The sequence below is a fragment of the Gordionus sp. m RMFG-2023 genome, chromosome 1 (genome assembly GCF_954871325.1).
Source record: "Gordionus sp. m RMFG-2023 chromosome 1, tfGorSpeb1-WG-v2, whole genome shotgun sequence".
Classification (NCBI taxonomy): domain Eukaryota; kingdom Metazoa; phylum Nematomorpha; class Gordioida; order Chordodea; family Parachordodidae; genus Gordionus; species Gordionus sp. m RMFG-2023.
In genome coordinates, this window is record NC_088775.1 from 68081270 (window position 1) to 68101519 (window position 20250).

Below are 20250 nucleotides of genomic sequence, written 5' to 3' on the forward strand. Positions count from 1 at the left end.
CGGGAGTAGTTCCTTTTAAGGCTGGAGCGGAAGAGCGCCGCTCCACCGCTCCTTTAAATTTAATATATAAATTATATTATTTTTTAAATATTAATAATATTTGTTAATTAAAATTTAATGAAAATTAAATTTTATTTTATTTAAATTTATTCATTATTAAATGTTGAGTCGAGTTTTATATTGATTTTTCATCTAATCATTTTAAACATTAAACATCAGTTTTTCCTTTTTATATTGAAAATTTTTTGAAAAATCTTGTAAGTCATATTATTCATTTTATAGATATATAATAAAAAAAAGTTTTAGATATTATGGATTTAGAGATCATATGAAGAAGAAACCGAATTTCCATTTCCACCATATAAAAAATATTTCAAGCTTATAGATGATACAGATGATAAAGTCAACTTAAAGGCGAAATGCCTATTATCTATTAACAACAAAAGGATATCTTTCTCTAAAATCTCAAGCTTTAATTTAAAAAAACATTTAAAAGTAAAATCAATATTTGTTTTTTTTGTAATAATTTTTTTAAAATGGTTTTAATCATTTTTGGGCAATTCATTATATTAGTTGAGCTTGGGTTGTCAGATATGATGTTTTTTTATATTTTAATTTTTAATTTAATTTTCTCATTACTTGTTCAACCACCTTTTTATACATTTTTTTTCTAAATTTAAAGTATTTTTGTAAATTGAATTGTAACATCCTTATTAAAAATATACATTTTATTATGGTAAAATTTATATTTTATTTAATCTTAATTTGATTTTTTCTTATTTTATTTTGATCAATAAACTTGGAAAATAATTATTTATTTTTATTTTATATTAAAATAAGTAAAACAAAATAATAAAAAAATTTACAAAATAAAAAAAAATAAAGTACCTAAAAAGATATTTATACTGCTCATTAAATATTTGTCAATTTCTTATTTAAAAAATCTACCTTAATAATTTGATGTTTTAGATTATCAGTTAAAAATAAAGTTGATTTTTATAAAATAAATTTTAATTTAATTTATAAATTTTAGAGAGTACATGTTAATCAATATTCAAAAATTGAAAATCATATCAATAGTTATAATAAAAAAGATATTAGCCAAAATATAAAGTCTTCTGAGAAAAACAGTCAATATTAAATTTTAGTCAAAAAATATATGAACCTACAAAAACTGAAGGAGATTATGCAATCATTGATTATGTCATTGAGACACTAGTTCCTTTATCAAATGTAGACAATCCTAGCTTTGTCAAAATGATAGAAACGTTTTCCCCTTCAGCAAAGGTAATGTGCCGCCAAACACTAATAGCAAAGATAGGTTTGCGTTATGATAAAATGATGGATGATATTATAGAAATGCTTTCTGGAGTATCTTATGTGTGTACCACAGCTGATTCCTGAAGTGGATTTAGAAGGTAGTGCCTATATTTTTAAATGTGCTTGATTAATTTAACTTATAAAGGTTTTTTTTGGGTGTAACAGCTCATTGGATTGACACAAAATCATTGCAAAGAAAATCAGCATCTTTAGCCCTAAGACGTGTTCAAGGCAAGCATACTTTTGATGTTTTGGCCAAGATGATAATTGATATACATAAAAGCTTTAAAATTCAGAATAAAGTGATAAAAACCATTACTGATAATGGTAGGAACTTTGTGAAAGCATTCAGGTAATCTTAAATATTTATTTTAAAATTATAACTTTCCTTTTATTTTTTAGGATGTTTGAAGATAAAAGTTCTGAGATGGATGATGATTTCCAATTTCTGGATATTGATGATATCCTAAATAATAGGGCAGAAAGCTTTGATTATCTCCCTCAACATTCACGATGTGCTTGCCACAATCTCAATTTGGTGGCAACAGTTGTCGCAGAGAAAGCTTTAGGTGATAAAAGCTTTGAAATAGTATCTCAAAGTTTATTCCAAAAGTGTCAATCTTTGTGGAATAAACAAAATATGTCTACAAATATGGCGGACGATATTATCAGAAAGTTGGGTAGGTATCTAATATGCCCAAATTCCACTAGGTGGAATTCGTATTATGAGTCTATGGTTTTGCTAGATAAAATATTAGATGAAAAACAAAAGGACCTTGATGAGTTGTGTGATAATGGGCTTATACGTTTTAACTCCCAAGAACGTAAATTTATTAAAGAGTATAGTCAAGTAAATATTAATATAATCGTTATCTTAGTGAAATAAATAAATTTTAGGTTATGGAGCCTATGAAAAAAGCTCTAAAAATCCTTGAAGGGGAGCTTCATATGGACATGGGTTTCCTAAGTCCAACCATTTCTAAACTTATTTCAAAATTAAACGAATTAACAGATTTAGAGTTTGCCAACCTCTTGTAAAGTCTCTTATAAGCGGTATTAATAAAAGATTTATAATAAAAAATCAGATTTTCAAATATTTATAATGATGATAATATCATTGCAGCGATTGTCCCTCCTGCATTCAAATTGAATTGGGAATGGATAAAAAATTCAAAAAATATGGAACTAAAAGGCAGATTAATTAATTTTTTAAGGAAACAAATACCCGACGGAAAAATAGCTACTACTAGTTCACGGGAACCTTGCAATGATTTGGAAGATTTCTTTGGATTCCATGAAATTGATCACCATGAAAATAATATATTGAATAGATATTTTTTAAATAATGATAGCAAAATTACTATTTTTGAACACCCTGAAATAAATATTTATATAAAATACAATACCCCGCTTCCCTCTAGTGCTCCTGTGGAGCGCCTATTTAGTATTGCAAAACAGGTCTTAGGGGAGAGGCGTGGGTGTTTGTTAGATTCTAATTTAGAAAATTTATTAATTTTAAAAGCTAATAAAAGATTATAAATATTTTGATATATCATATAATATAAATAAAACGTTTTGATAAAAAAATATGATTTTGTTTCGTGTACCTTCTAAAAAAATGAAAATCAAAGGAGCAGTTATGGAGCGGCACTCCATTAGTTGGAGCGGGAGCGCTCCTTTTAATATGTAGTAGCGGGAGCGGGATCTCGCTCCTTTTGAGAAGGTAGGAGCGGTAGCGGGAGCTCGCTACTTTTAAAAGGGAGCGTTAACAACTCTGCTGTTCATATTTTTCAGATATTAAACATTTTGATGTAAAAATCTTTATTTTATTATAACGTCGCATTACCGATTGTGTTACCTTAAATCCGTAAACGTTTATTATGAATTTTATTATTGATTGGATTAATAAAAAATAAAAATATGTTTACATTAACCAAGGTTCAACGATAAATTCCACTGTTGAAATTAAATCAGACCTAAATTCACCCTTGCGAGATGGTATGGTAAGCCCTCACTAAATGCTAACCTAAACATAAATCCACACTTTTAAAGGCGGGGCGTTTGTCTGTTTTCTTTAAAATAAACAAGACCTAAAACCACTTTTGCGACCTGGCACTGCACATATTTTCTCTCATCATGTCTTTTTTTATCAAAATTAACTAGCCTTACAAAATTCGAAAGTGCTAAACAATTATTTACTTTCATTTTTTGTAGAACAAAGACTATTATTGTATATAATCACATTTAGTACCAGATTGAGTTTAGTAATATAAAACACCGGATTGGTTGTTTGAAAAAAAACAAATAACAATCCCGTCAGGCTTTCGATATTATGATTGGCTTAAAATAAGGACCACATACAATCGAAAAACCCTATAAAAGGATAAGTTGTTTATAAATAAATATGTTTTTTTACTTTTCCATTTTTACGTTGTCTGATTTTTTTGGATAATATTTATTTTCTAATAACTAATTATGTTAATAATAAAAATTAATTTTCCAATATATAGTTGTGGATTGCGTCATAAATTAATAAAGGAAAGATATAACCTGACTTGTGTCAAATCCTGTGTGCCATTTTATTTTAGGTCCTCAACAACCTCTGTCCAACAGAAATGAAAGTAGCGATATAACCTGACTTGTGTCAACTTCTATGTGTTTTTTTATTTTAGGTCGTACCACCACCGTGCACCATGATTAAAGCTACTATCCTTAATCCGAACCCTGATCTAACTGCTGGCGGGTCAAATCTGATGACTGCCCTCATCCCCTCTACTTCCCTTACTCTCAATCACCCTTGAATTTCGAACATAACAATAATAAACTAAAAATGGCTATTGCTCTAGACCAATGTGCAATTAATTCATGACCGATAACAAAATAATTCTAATCCTATATCGCTATATCGCTATATATGAACTAGGATACCGAATTCAACATGATGGGTAAACCATATGAGAGTACCCAGAATCTCTAATAGTCTTAGGAGTACCAAGCGGTTTAGAAATGAATGGGGATCTATGCCTATCATAAATTCAAAACATAGATTACTAAATTGATTACATGCGATCGTCATACTCAGAGACGGACTGCCCATGAGAACAAATGTGCATTTTGCCCACGCAAGAAAAAATGAAAAAAGAGGCCGATCTGAAATAAATACATTTTTTTTTAGTTATGACTTTTTCCTCTTATCTATAATTTTCTTTTTTAGTATTTTATCATATCCATCATATCTCGAAGATTATCATTTAGATATTGATATTTATGGGTTTTTTTTTTCATTTTTTCAAGAATAGCACTCCTGTTTAAATTAAAGTCAAGTTTTGATTTATTTACATTTATAGACTTTATTTTATAATTCATTATGGAAATAGAATCAAATTAGCTATAAAATTTTAGATGAAGTTGTCAGATTCGCAATAACAACCATGTACTATACAAATTTTTGAGATAATAAAGTTTTTAGGTAAAAATTTATCCTACCAAACGATCAGACCATAATGATTTGTAATCTTTATAATGATAATTTATTTATATGAATTTCCTTGACATGATACGATATATATCGAAAAATAATAAAATACTCAGACACCACTGAGAGAAGGCTTTTTTAGGAGCAAACGCATAAAAGGAAAAATAAAACTTTTCGATAAACAAAAATCCATATAAGTCTCTGTGGGCTGGAATATTTTTATATCACATTTTATAAGGGTAATGATGTTAATCGACTAAATTTAGTCGACTAACAGATGACTAATAGTTATTGAAAAATATTTTAATTTGCTTTTGCGGCCATTCATGACATGAAATATCTAAAAGTTTTATAATACAAATAATGGAAGAAAAAATGGGTATGATTAAATACTGCATTCCTAAAATACATTGCTAAAAAGCAATTAATCATAATCAATCAAAATTTGATTATATAATATTTTTTTAAATAATTTTCAGAAACATTTTTTTAATATAAATAAATCATTTTTTATTAAGTAAAATTGAGATTAAATATCAAATAATTTAAAATTCTATTTTTACTTAATATTATTGGAAAAACAATATAATTGCAAAATTTAACAAATATATATCCTTAAGAGGGCGTTAAATGCATAAATATGAAAATATATTTTTAGAAAACCAGAATAATTATTGGATAGCGCTTTTTTTATAATGTGTAAAACATAAGATTTTTTTAAAAAATATAGGTTTCTTTGACATTTAATTAATGAGTAGGTTTAGAATCGAAAAATAATAGAAAATTTGTAAGGCACATATTGCTGGCTTTATTGATCAAAATCTCTTCGTTTTTAGTTTATTATCCTAAAAAATATTTTGAAAATATTATGATTTGACCAAATGCCCAGCTCAAAACAGACCACTTACTAAATATTTGAACGACTAAATTTGGTAGTAATATTATTTGGAAAATATTCATTTTTGGTTTATTTATAAATACGTGTAAAACATTATCCCAAAAAATATTTTAAAAATATCGTGATTTGACCGATAACCGATTTGAAACCGAAATACTGCCTTGCTGGCGTTATACATAGAAAATTCTTCATTTTTGGTTTATACGTGAACAATAACGTGTTAAGCATTATCCTAATTAATTTTTTGAAAATATTATGATTTGTCCGAATGGCGAGCTCAAAACCGACCACTTACTAAATATTCGATCTACCAAATTTGGTAGTAACATTATTTGGAAAATGTTCATTTTTGGTTAATTTATCTATAAATACGTGCAAATCATTATCCCAAAAAATATTTTAAAAATATCGTGATTTGACCGATAACCGATTTGAAACCGAAATACTGCCTTGCTGGCGTTATCCATGGAAAATTCTTCATTTTTGGTTTATACGTGTACAATAACGTGTTAAGCATTATCCTAAATTATATTTTGAAAATATATGATTTGAACCGAATGCCGAGCTCAAAACCGACCACTTACTAAATAGTTGATCGACCAAATTTGGTAGTAATATTAATTGGAAAGAGTTCATTTTTGGTTTATTTATCTATAAATACGTGTAAATCATTATCCCAAAAACTATTTTTAAAATATCGTGATATGACAGATAACCGATTTGAAACCGGGCCAATGATTAAATACTGCATTGCTGGCGTTATCCATGGAAAATTCTTCATTTTTGGTTTATACGTGTACAATAACGTGTTAAGCATTATCCAAAAAAATATTTTGGAAATATTATGATTTGACCGAATGCCGAGCTCAAAACCGACCACTTACTAAATATTCGCTTGACCAAATTTGGTAGCAATATTAATTGGAAAGAGTTCATTTTTGGTTTATTTATCTATAAATACGTGTAAATCATTATCCCCAAAAATATTTTAAAAATATCGTGATTTGACAGATAACCGATTTTAAACCGGACAAATGACTAAATACTGCATTGCTGGCGTTATCCATGGAAAATTTTTTATTTTTGGTTTATACGTATACAATATGTTAAGCATTATCCTAAAAAATATTTTGAAAATATTATGATTTGACCGAGCCGAGCTCAAAACCGACCACTAAAAAAATTTAATATAAATTATAAAACTTACCGATTTAAATGGGGCTTGAAATCAGACATTTTATAACAAAAATAATATTTATAATTATATAATAACTAGTTGATAACCCGACAAGAATGACGGGAATAAAAAAATCATGAACTATTATAGGAAATATTTTTTATTAAATAAAAGAGAACCTTGTGAATATATATATAGATTTTATTAAATTTAGCGTAAAATATATGAAATTGTAATAAAAAATGTAGGGAAGATATGGATAAATAGGTATTATATGTCATTTCCAGAGTTTACATATTAATGATGAGATAAATTTTTATTTTGCCTATATTTTTCAATTGGCTAAATATAATTTAAATTAATTTGTCAAATTTAAAGTGTAATATATACTTAGGAGTAGTGACTTTGATTAATTTTCTGGCATATTGTGGTATAGTTACATAGTTTAGGTATTTGAGCCTTTTAATTCCATGAAATAATGCCAACTAAAAATTAAATTAAAATTATTTCGTTTATTTATAAAAATAAATATTTTACCTGAGAGGGTAAGATTGATGGGAATCATATTTTTCCACTTTTATAAAGAAATTTTTTTTAAATTTAGTTTTTAATTGGCTAAATATAATATATCTTTATTTGTTGAATTGATATTTTAATAATTACTTGGGTTAGTTTTTGATTTTTAAAAAATGCTATACTATTTTAAATTTAATGACTTACGTTAATTTTCTGAAATATGGAGGCAAATTCCATTAAATAAGGAGATAAATAGAGAGTCCATTTGATTTTAATAAATAATGTGGTAAATACTAAAAATTAAATTAAAGTTATTTAGTTAGGTAAATATATTACTTGACAGGGTAAGAATGATGGTGGTAATAAAATGAGGAATTTATTTTTAGACTTTTGCCTACGGGTAGCGCTTGTAGCCTGTGGTAGCAAAGGGTAAGACATTTTTTTGTTGTCCTCTAAGATAGTGTAGTAGAGTATTATAAAGATATGTCTTACCTGATCCACCAGGACCATCTATATAGAAATATCTGGTAGTAATTGACGTATCGTCAATAGCCTGGATAACCTGATCAAACGCATGTTGCTGTAAAACATTAAGATTAACTACCATTACCATTGCGACATCTGCTTCTATTATTGGGTCATATAAATTAGATTGAGTGATAGGGTCAGGAGTTGGAAGATTAAATTCGTTGCAATTGAACCCATGACAATTGAGAGTAGTTAAAATATCATGTAAAGCTAAATTGTTTGCTATGATTTCAGTATTATATAGCAAAAAATCTTCTATTAAAAATGGTCTTATATTAGACCATTAAGCTAAATGATTTCGTGGATGGCCGAAAACGCATATAAACGCAAAGGTGTGACGTAATTGATATGGCATTTGAAATAAAGAAGCCTCATCTAAACATTTTTCCCACTCGTTATCATCGCATAATAATGATCTACTATTAGCGACTTCTTTAAGAGTGTTTAATAATACACCATCTAGTGTACGTAAAAATTCAAAGCTAGTAGCTCCACGATGTGGAGAAGTAGTCGAAGATAAAATCGTTCTCCGCATGTTATATTTGTAGGAAACATACGTGTTATTATAGATTTGTGCCCAAGTTTGCGCTCTTGCCAGGCATAATTTTTAAAAATATAATAATAGGGTAAATCAAAATAAAGGTATTGTCAGCGTTAAGAGAATGTTGAAAAATAAACCACGCAGTAAGGGTGATATTTTCGGAAAGGGCTCTTTCTATAGCTTCATTTTCAAGTCCTGTATGAAAATAAATGGCTTGTTTAAATGGCATATGCACTGATAAACGGATAAAGGCTGCGAACGATTATGCATTGGGTTTTCTAATAAGCGTCACATAGCTTCCCATGAGCTTACATAACGTGCATTTAGATGATTTTTTATTTCATCATGTTTAGTCGTAGCAGACTCTACATTTAAAACTATATTACCACAATCATACCCTTTGTATACATATTTAAATATATACTTAACTGATTTAAGGGAAGTACAAATTTCAACATTTATATGTGCATTATATTTTAGTAGTAGATATGTGTAAGGGATACCATATCTATTAACCGGTTTATTAAATATTAAACTTGTATCTAAATTTCTTCTTTTATATAAAGGGTACACGTCAATGTTAGAATTGGTGGATTTTTGAATATCCTTAGGGAAATTTTTTGTACACATGCCTTTATCCATGCACGGAGATTGAGGATTTAAAATTCCACAGGGTCCATGTATCATACATCGTGTAACAATATTGAACAATTTTGGTTCTGTACCTTTATGAGGTATTTCAGCACATACATATTTATCTATTTCCTCAGGTGTTACGATTTTATTGTCCTTACTCAATATAAGTAATAAATGGGCATGAGGTAGGCCTCTTTTTTGAAATTCATTGGTATATTGTTAAGGATCCGATAGAAATGTAGTTTTTAATTTTAAAAATTCTAAAATTATATCCGGCCTATCAGTGGGTATTTGACCGGCAAAAAGATTATCGGTTATTCAGTCCAAGTAGGATTGCAGGTAAAAGTTATAAATAAATCAGGTTAACCATATTTTAAAACGATAGTCATAGCATCATGATATCGTTCTTGCATATTCCTAGAAGATCCCTGAAATGAATAAGGATGAATAAATGGGGGGCCTATCGGAGATTCTTTTAAAGTGGAACATGTAGATTCTAAATAATCCATTAAGCCGGAATATTCTTCTACACGAAGCTTAGATTGATTAAATTTTATATAGTTAATGTTAATAGCCTCAACCTGTAAATAGGAATCAACTATATTTTGTTGAGTAAGACGCCCTGATTTATGAATAGGATTAAAAATATTTTGGCGTATAGCTAAGCGTGCAATTTTAAATTGTAACATTGAAATTTTAGATCTAGATGAATGTTCAAAACCTTAAGCTATCATATTAGGAGACCAACCAGGTTCACCATGGGGGAAGAGTATGGGATATACCATGGGGTCTAAATTTGGACTCAATACGTTAAGAATAATAAGATCATTCACTTTAGATATAGGATAGACCTTAATATCTCTTTTAAAAGGAGGTTCGCATTCTTCATTGTTAAAAATCATAGCTACATCATCCATAGATGGTAAATTATAACGGCGCCGATTGCTAGATCTATCTCCTTTAAAGATCATATTGATGGCAGGTATTTTTGTAATGGAATTGGTTTAAAATTCCAATGCAGATTGTTAAACCTCACCTAAGGTCTTAAAGCTAAGAGCGTAGGGATTTATTTGACATATTAAATGATCTAAATGTTTCATAATATCTATGTTACATTTAGTATTTGCTGAATGTTTAACATGCTCAGCTATAGCCTGTGTAGTATCTAATACATATAACTGGGAATAAGTAGGTTGAGTATTAGAGAGTGGATATATAAGTGAGAAGTACTATGATATATTTGCCCATGAACTTACCCATAGAAGCAAATGCTATAGCTGAATTATAAGAACGTATATTTTTCATAAAATCTTTATGTAAGGAATGCTGTGGGTTTGATAAAAGATTTTGTAAATAAGGTGGGTAAGGTATTTGTATAAGTTTAACTTTCCCTTTATGACAACAATGATTGAATTTAGAATTTGAAGGTTTTTTATCTATAAAATTCAAAGAAAAACAAAATTGGCACATTATATTCATAGGACCGCAAGTATGCCCAGTTATTAAATTCTTGTCATCATTATTAATTGTAGTCGTTATTAAAGGAATTTTAGAAATAAAAGTGTTAGGGAAGACTGTTTTATATTTTTGCCTAAAACGGGTAGCGCATGCATTAATCATAGAAGCTTTATTTGATAATTCAGTGATCAAATATTGGTTTAAATTATCAGTTTGAGTTGTAGGTAATGAAACTAATCGAGTTTTGTTATATTTGGATTTTATTTGATTTCGTAATTCATGAATAAGTTCCTTAAAATAATGTTATTATTTTATACAATTTAATAAATAGGTAAACTTTTGTTTGGCTGGAATTAATTATATTTTTATGAGTAGTTGTTAAAGGAATTTTAGAATTAAAAGTGTTAGGGATTTTTTTTAGACTTTTGCCTACGGGTAGTGCTTGTACCAATCAAAGCAGCTTTATTTGATGAATAAGTGGGAAAAGATTGATTTATATTATCATTTTGAGGTGTAGGTAGTGTTGTTAAACGGCTAGTTTAGACCCAATTTTAAAAACGGCTAACTCAATGTTTTATCCAGAAAAATATTGTCCAAGCCTGAAAATTTTGCTCATAGAAGGAACAAAGGTCTAGACATATAGTATCGAAATTTCGAGGCTTAGTCATCTGGCGAAAATATTAAGTTAGCCGTTTTTAAATATCGGCTCAAAACGAGCCGTTTAACAACATTAGGTGTAGGTAATGAAACTAAGCGAGATTTGTTAGATTTTTTTTGACTACGTAATTTATGAATATTACGCATATACGATCACTTTCCTATAATATTAAAGTATTTCATAAAATTTAATAAATAAGTAAACTTTTGTTGGGTTGGAAGTATTTCTATTATCCATGATAATAAATATATATGTTTGCTTGGTTTGAATATGAATTATACTAAAAATATCAAAATTTATTTGCTAAATATAAATATGGAGGTAAATTCCATTAAGTAAGTAGATAAATAGAGAGTCCATTTGATTTTAATAAATGTGGTAAATACTAAAAATTAAATTAAATTATTTAGTTAAATAAATATTTTAATTGACAGGGTAAGAATGATGGGGATAATAAAATTAGGAATTTATTTATAGACTTTTGCCTATGGGTAGCGCTTGTGCCAATCAAGGCAACTTTATTTGATGAATAAGTGAGAAAAGATTGATTTAAATTAGCATTTTGAGGTGTAGGTAATGAAACTACTAGAGCCTTTTTATTTTAATATTTTTTTTACTACGTAAACAATAATTGCTTGAGTTGATTAATTAGATACAGGATCATTTTTATTAAATAATTAAGTAAAAAAAATATAATAAATAAGTAAACTTTGTTGATTTGGAAGTATTTCTTTTTTTCATGATAATAAATGAATAAAGTTTGCTTTGGTTTGAATATGAATTATACTAAAAATAGGGTATGACTAAATACTGTCTTGCTAAACTGTCTTGTTAAAAAGCAATTAATCATAATCAATCATAATTTGATGATATAATATCTTTTAAAAAAAATTTTTCAAAAAGATTTTTTTTATTTTACATAAATCAATTTTTAATTAATTAAAAAATTGATATTAAATATCAAATAATTTAAAATTCTATTTTTACTTAATATTATTGGAAAAAAAATATTTTTACTAGCTTATTACAACTTATATTTTATTTTTCAATTACAAAATTTAACAAATTTATATCCATAAGAGGGCGTTAAATACATAAATATAAAAATATATTCTTAGGAAACTAGAATAAATATTGGATAGCGCTTTTTTGTATTTGGGTGTAAATACATGTGAAAAACCTAAAAATTTTTTAAAAAATAGAGGTTTCTTTGAGATTTAATTAATGAGTAGGTTTAGAAGCGAAAAATAGTAGAAAGTTTGTAAGGAACATATTGCTGGCTTTATTGATCAAAATCTCTTCATTTTTGGTTTATACGTGTATATTTAGGTGTTAAACATTATCCTAAAAAATATTTTGAAAATATAAGGATTTGACCGAATGCCGGGCTTAAAACCGACCAATTACTAAATATTCGATCGACCAAATTTGGTGTTAATATTATTTGGAAAATAATCATTTTTGGTTTATTTATCTATAAATACGTGCAAATCATTATCCCAAAAAATATTTTAAAAATATCGTGATTTGACAGAAAACCAATTTGAAACCGGCCCAATGACTAAATACTGTCTTGCTGATGTTATACATGGAAAATTCTTTATTTTTGGTTTATACGTGAACAATAACGTGTTAAGCATTATCCTAATTAATTTTTTGAAAATATTATGATTTGACCGAATGGCGAGCTCAAAACCGACCACTTACTAAATATTCGATCGACCAAATTTGGTGTTAATATTATTTGGAAAATGTTCATTTTCGGTTAAATACGTGCAAATCATTATCCCAAAAAAATTTTAAAAATATCGGGATTTGACCGATAACCGATTTGAAACCGAAATACTGTCTTGCTGGCGTTATACATGGAAAATTCTTTATTTTTGGTTTATACGTGAACAATAACGTGTTAAGCATTATCCTAATTAATTTTTTGAAATATTATGATTTGACCGAATGGCGAGCTCAAAACCGACCACTTACTATATATTCGATCTACCAAATTTGGTACTAATATTATTTGAAAAATGTTCATTTTTGGTTCGAATATTTAGTAATTGGTCTGTTTTAAGCTCGGCATTCGGTCAAATCATAATATTTTCAAAATATTTTTTAGGATAATGTTTACAACCTAAATATACACATATAAACCAAAAATGAAGAATTTTCTATGTATAACGCCAGCAAGACAGTATTTCGGTTTCAAATCGGTTATCGGTCAAATCACGATATTTTTAAAATGTTTTTTGGGATAATGATTTGCACGTATTTATAGATAAATTAACCAAAAATGAACATTTTCCAAATAATATTAGTACTAAATTTGGTAGATCGAATATTTAGTAAGTGGTCGATTTTGAGCTCGCCATTCGGTCAAATCATAATATTTTCAAAAAATTAATTAGGATGATGCTTAACACGTTATTGTTCACGTATAAACCAAAAATAAAGAATTTTCCATGTATAACGCCAGCAAGACAGTATTTAGTCATTGGGCCGGTTTCAAATCGGTTTTCTGTCAAATCACGATATTTTTAAAATATTTTTTGGGATAATGATTTGCACGTATTTATAGATAAATAAACCAAAAATGAAGAGATTTTGATCAATAACGCCAGCAATATGTTCCTTACAAACTTTCTACTATTTTTCGCTTCTAAACCTACTCATTAATTAAATCTCAAAGAAACCTCTATTTTTTAAAATTTTTTTAGGTTTTTCACATGTATTTAACCCAAATACAAAAAAGCGCTATCCAATATTTATTCTGGTTTCCTAAGAATTTATTTAACGCCCTCTTATGGATATAAATTTGTTAAATTTTGTAATTGAAAAATAAAATATAAGTTGTAATAAGCTAGTACATATATTTTTTCCCCAATAATATTAAGTAAAAATAGAATTTTAAATTATTTGATATTTAATATCAATTTTTTAATTAATTAAAAATTGATTTATGTAAAATAAAAAAAATGTTTTGAAAAATTTTTTTTAAAAGATATTATATCATCAAATTATGATTGATTATGATTAATTGCTTTTTAGCAAGACAGTTTAGCAAGACAGTATTTAGTCATACCGTTAAAAAATGACTGTTATATTTACTACGTTAAAAAGTATATAAATAAGGGAAGCAAATTTAATATTGTTTTTTTAAATAAATAAAGAGAAAATAATGCGAATATCTATATTATAATTTTACGATGTCCTCGCTACGTCATCGTAACGTCATTTCATCGCTACGTCATGTCATCGGTAAGTATTTATTTTTTTTATTTGTTAATTTATTTATTTTTTTCAATATCTATACAAATAGTTAACAATACAACTGTAAGATGCCAACATAAAACCTTAAATATTCTTTTAATTTATCTTTACAAAATTTTACAACCTATGCAAGTATTAAAAAAATTACATTTACTAAATAAAATACCAACATCAAAACAATTATTATTCAAGAAGCTGCTATTAGTGAAAATAATTATAATTGTAAAATACAATATGATACATAATATTTTCATTATATCAATTAAATCACAATATTCAAAATTAATTTTCTTATTTATTTTATTTTTAAATATTTATATGTCAATATTTTTTTTCATATGCAACAGATGAGCCTATAACTTCAGTTAAGTATGCACTGTAGAATGCCAAAGTAAAACCTTAAATATTCTTTTAATTTATTTTTACAAAATTTTACAACCTATGCAAGTATTGGATTTCAAAACATTAAATATATCTTATTTACAAAAATTGCAAGTTATTCTTATTATTATTAATATTTTATAAAGCTACCTTTAAAAAAAATACATTTACTCAATAAAATACCAACATTCAAAACAATTATTACTCAAGAAGCTGCTATTAGTGAAAATAATTTTCATTATATTACAATATTCAAAATTAATTTTCTTATTTAATTTATTTTTAAATAGATCAATCGTCATTTAAATTTCAAGATTTATTATTTTTATAAAATCAAAATATAATTATAACCTTGAACATAGTACAAAATAAGAATTATTTATTTTTATTTCATGGATAACAAATAATGATGCAAACATTAATCATTAGCATTATAAAAAATAAATTGTTGATATTGTTTGCAGTGAACATAATTTCAATCCATATTTTTCTCCATAACTTAATTTTTGGGGTTTCAAATAAAAGAAGTAAGATTTGATATTTCTTATAATAATATTAAGGCAGACCTGATTTTTTCATGATTCTCTAATAAGTGGTTTTCCCGGCTTTTCCAGTTTCCCTTATTACGGAAATTACGTGCATATATAACTAGGAGTTAACCCGTAGACTAATTGGTAAATCGGAGATTTTTCCTTCATGTGATGATAAATTAATTAGAAATTTAAATATCGGGCTTGGGAAAAAATTTTCAAAATTATTATGGTTAGGACTGGGCTAGGAAAATATTCCTTAAAATTAATATTGGCTTGCACCTGACTTTAGAATATCTTTTACAAATTATTATGGGTCTAGGAAAAAATTTTCAAAATTATTATGATTTGAGCTGGGCTTGATAATTTTTTTTTAATATAAGGTCTTGGACGCTTGAAATTTTTTCCAAATATTGTGAGCTTGGACTTGGCTTGAAATTTATTGTTAAATGTTAGTCTTATGTAATCAGTGATATTTTTACAAAGAATTTTGATATAATGTAAAAGTTCATTTAAATATATTTTGACTCAAAAAATAGTTTCCACTCTTAGTCCTAATGGGTTGGACTCAATTACATTGTTTGGACTTGACCTGAATGGGGGGGGGGGGGGGGTTAAAAGAATATAAAATGGATATGATTTTTAAATAAAAGGTAACCTCTATCGTAAAAAAACTAATAAAATTCTCATTCCCCGTCATTTTTGACGGGCTTTCTACTAGTATTGTGTAATTTTACGTTTAAAAAATAAGCAATGGGAAAGCAAATATTTTTTTTAATAAATAAAAGTGGAAAATTTTTTTTATATTATATTTTTTTCTTACTTTTTTTAAATAAAAATTTTAACTTATATATAAAAAGAGATATAAATATTTTTTCCCCATTTACTTCTATAGATATCAGTTCAAGATTGTGAAGGATATTTTTATCATGCAAAGGAATTTATAAATCCTTGCTTAGCCATTACGCCCATATTATAAACAATACAATTGATGCACAAAATTATTTTAAGCAAATAAATTTTTTTTTTTTAATTTTAAATTTATTTTTGATTACAATTGAAAAAAATTTAAAATCTAGCAATAACTTTTATTATTCAGAACTTGATCATTTTACTCAAAAACAAAGACGAATTCTACTTATTTATATATTTTATATTATTTATATTTTTTTATAGTTTGACGACTAAATAAAAAAAAAATTTCGATTGCTTCCATAGTAGTAAACTTGATGCTTCGACGCCGTTGTCAATCATAATTTTATCTTTATCCATAATTTAATTTCATGAAATATCCAATACATTCATGAAAAGAATGATAAACATAGGATGGAAAATCCTATATCAAATATCCTAGATAATAGTTCATACTTACCATGACATTTTCCAATCATTCCCTATAATTTATTTCATAATACTTCCAATAGATTCATATTACAAGTTCCTTCTCTGGTCGTCATCAATTTATTGGATAATTTTAGATATTACATAGTGTAATTCATACAACATTCATTTATTTATACACATGATCATTCATAAAGCTGGATATAAAGTATTATAATAGAGGTTTCTACATTTCAATAATAATATTAGGCAGTTAAATACCGCCCGACATTATACATATATGTATAATGATTATATCCTTATATATGTATATGCAATGATACATATAATTTCTACATTACTATAATCATCAACTCAAAATTGACTATGAAAAATTTAGTATAGACCATGAATATTATTTTTTTTAATATAAAAATTTCCATCAAATAAATGAATTTCTTTAAGACAAAAATTTTATCAAAATACATAAAGAAATTTGAAGTAATTTTTAAAAAAATAGGGACAAGCATAGTTCAGTTTTTATATCTAAAAATATCTAGTACCTTGTCTAATTCAGACAAAAGAATGCACCACCTTCACCTATCTAAACTGGGTGTCGAACTGAACTATAAACTCTGAAGAACCATAAGAAAATTTCAAGAAGTTCATAAGAAATTGGCCAAATGATTCATAAGTTTTTAAAATTAAATTAATTTTGGTATATTAATTAAGAGCATTATGGGGCTCAAAAAATTGAGCATTGGCCTGACTTCAGTGTATCCCTCTATTAATTTGACATTGCATTCAATAAATTTCGAAATTGAGCAATTTATTTTTTAAACTTTATTCCTGTTTAACCAATTCACTATGCCAAATTCAATAGAATGAAAAATATTTTAAAACATTTATCTGCTCATCAGACTTTTTATTTACTTAAATTTTTTATTCATTCCTAAAATACATGCCTTTCGTTCATCAACAGTTTTCATGACCCCTTATTTAAAAATATTCTCGAATTTATTTTAAATATAAAATTCTTACTCTCTTGGATGCAAGCAGCCATTCCCCAAAGCTAGATGGTATAAGTATCCATTCCCCCATATCCTTAAGCATTTCAGCCTTTTTATCCTCAATTGCTAAATTTCGTTACACACTTGGAGACTTGGATACTGTAAATCCACATCATCGGCAACCAGGGTTGCCATGTCCCCCCCCATCAGCGGGAGACTCCCGCAATTTTTTATTTACACGCAGTCATCTCACTCCCGCAAAATTACCGCAATTGGAAATCTCCCGCAAATATCTACCGCAATTTTTTAATTTCTCCTGCACAATTTTGTTTAGCATTTTAACGTTTTTAATATATAAATAATTAAGACAAATTGATTATTATTAAATAAATTTTAAATAAAACATGTCTAGTTTGTATTCTATCCTGTTTTATTTTTATCCTATAATAAATCAACATCATTCATTTTATTCATATTTTATCATTTTCAGTGTGTTTATGTATAACATTATAGGGCTTGACGCTTAATTATCACGTTCAGGTTAAATTAAATAAATAATAAAATAATATTATACTTATTTCAATGATACTGATAATTATTTTATTTATTATAGTTCAATCATATTATTAATAATACAGATGCAACTACAGTTGCGGAAATTGTAAACACCTATCATGTAGTTCAACATTCAAAAAGCTATCTATCATCACAATGTGGGTCTAATCTTTTCCCAATAATATTTAACGACTCCGATATTAGTGCAAACTTTACTTGTGGTAGAACAAAATAAGCAAGGCTATCACAAATGTTTTAGGACCTGAATCCAAGAGGTCAATTCTAGACGATTTAAAAGGTCGGCATCCATATGCAATTTTAACAGATGCATCTAATAAGGGAAATATTAAAACATTTCTTAAAACATTTCCTTTGAACCTTCTCTATTTCAACAAGAATAAGGGCATTTCAATAAAACTGTTAAAAAAATTTCCTAGGATAGTTAAAAATCCAACGATATAGCTAACAATATAATACTTCAGGGTTATCAATTTCTTCGCTGATAATGCCTCTATTAATTTTGGCCAAAACCAAAGTATATTTTCCGAATTGAGGCATCACAGTAATGACTAAATACCAATTGGTTGCATTGCCATATACTACATAATTCTTGCAAGAAGGCAATGAATGTATTATCTGTGGATGTCGAAATAATTGTGATAAAATATTTTAACGAATTTAGTTCATCAACTAAAAGATTTAATGAATTAAAAGAGTTGGTGGAATCTGACTTGGAATAGTGTAAGTTGTTGCGACATGTCCCTATCAGGTGGTTATCATTAATACCTCCTATCAATAAAATTTAAAATTTTACGAACCTTTTAAAAAAATACTTCTTAAATTTAAGATTATAAAAGCTGTCCTAAAATTTTGGAAAATTTTTTTCGAGGATGAAATGGGAGAAGCATATTTATGAATGGTTTCACGTGTAAATCTATTACATGTTATTATTATTCATTTGCAATCAGAATAATCTATATTAATGAAGATTCACAAGATTATGCTGCAACTCTGTTCATCTTTACAGTTAGAAATTGATAATAATTTTTATGGCTCTATTGCTAAAATATTATATTAAAATGTTCAAATAATACTCTAATTAATGTATTTTTAAATGAAGCAAATATTTTTATTAAAACAATTTTTGAATATTTGCAATCAAAATTTAATTTTAATTACTCTATTTATAAATGTATAAGTATTATGACCTTGGAACAGAAATCATCAATTGATGATTTTTGTAATTTAATAAATATATTAAAAATACCGATAAACATTGATGTCTTGAAGGATTTTGTAAATTCTCTCTATTTTATATGATTCGCCAGAATACTTATAGTTAGATGGTCTAAAAGCAGAGGAGAATTGGGTGCAATTTTACGTAATAACTATAAATCCCCATGCTTGGAAAAAATATGTGGGTATGTTTTCTCCTTATCTCATTTTAATACCTCATCGGAGCGTATTTTTAGCCTGATGAGGACTGCCTGGAGAAAGAAGAGAAATCGGATTGCACTAACAACATTAGAGGACGAGCTAATGGTTAAATAAAATTATAACATGTCATGCCAGCAATTTTATAAATATCTCAATAACGATGGTTTACGTTTAGTTCCATTATTTAAATCTCAAATAAAATATAATTAATATTATAACTATTTAATTTTCCATTTTTTTTTATATTTTATAAAATTTTATTTATACATTCGCATAAAATAAATATAATTTTTACATTGTAAAAATAAAATCGTTTGTTTTTATAAAAATTAATTTTGTTTGGATCTTTGGTTTATATTAATATATTTTAATATATCAAGATGTTACAAAATATTTTATTTTGAAAAATAGTTATCGAATTTGTATTTAATAAAATAATTATAAAAAATAACAGGTGGAAAACTAAGTCAATTCAAAATCCCGGCCGAAGACCCGCAATAATTTTTTTTAGCAATTTTTATATTTCTCCCGCAAAATACCAAA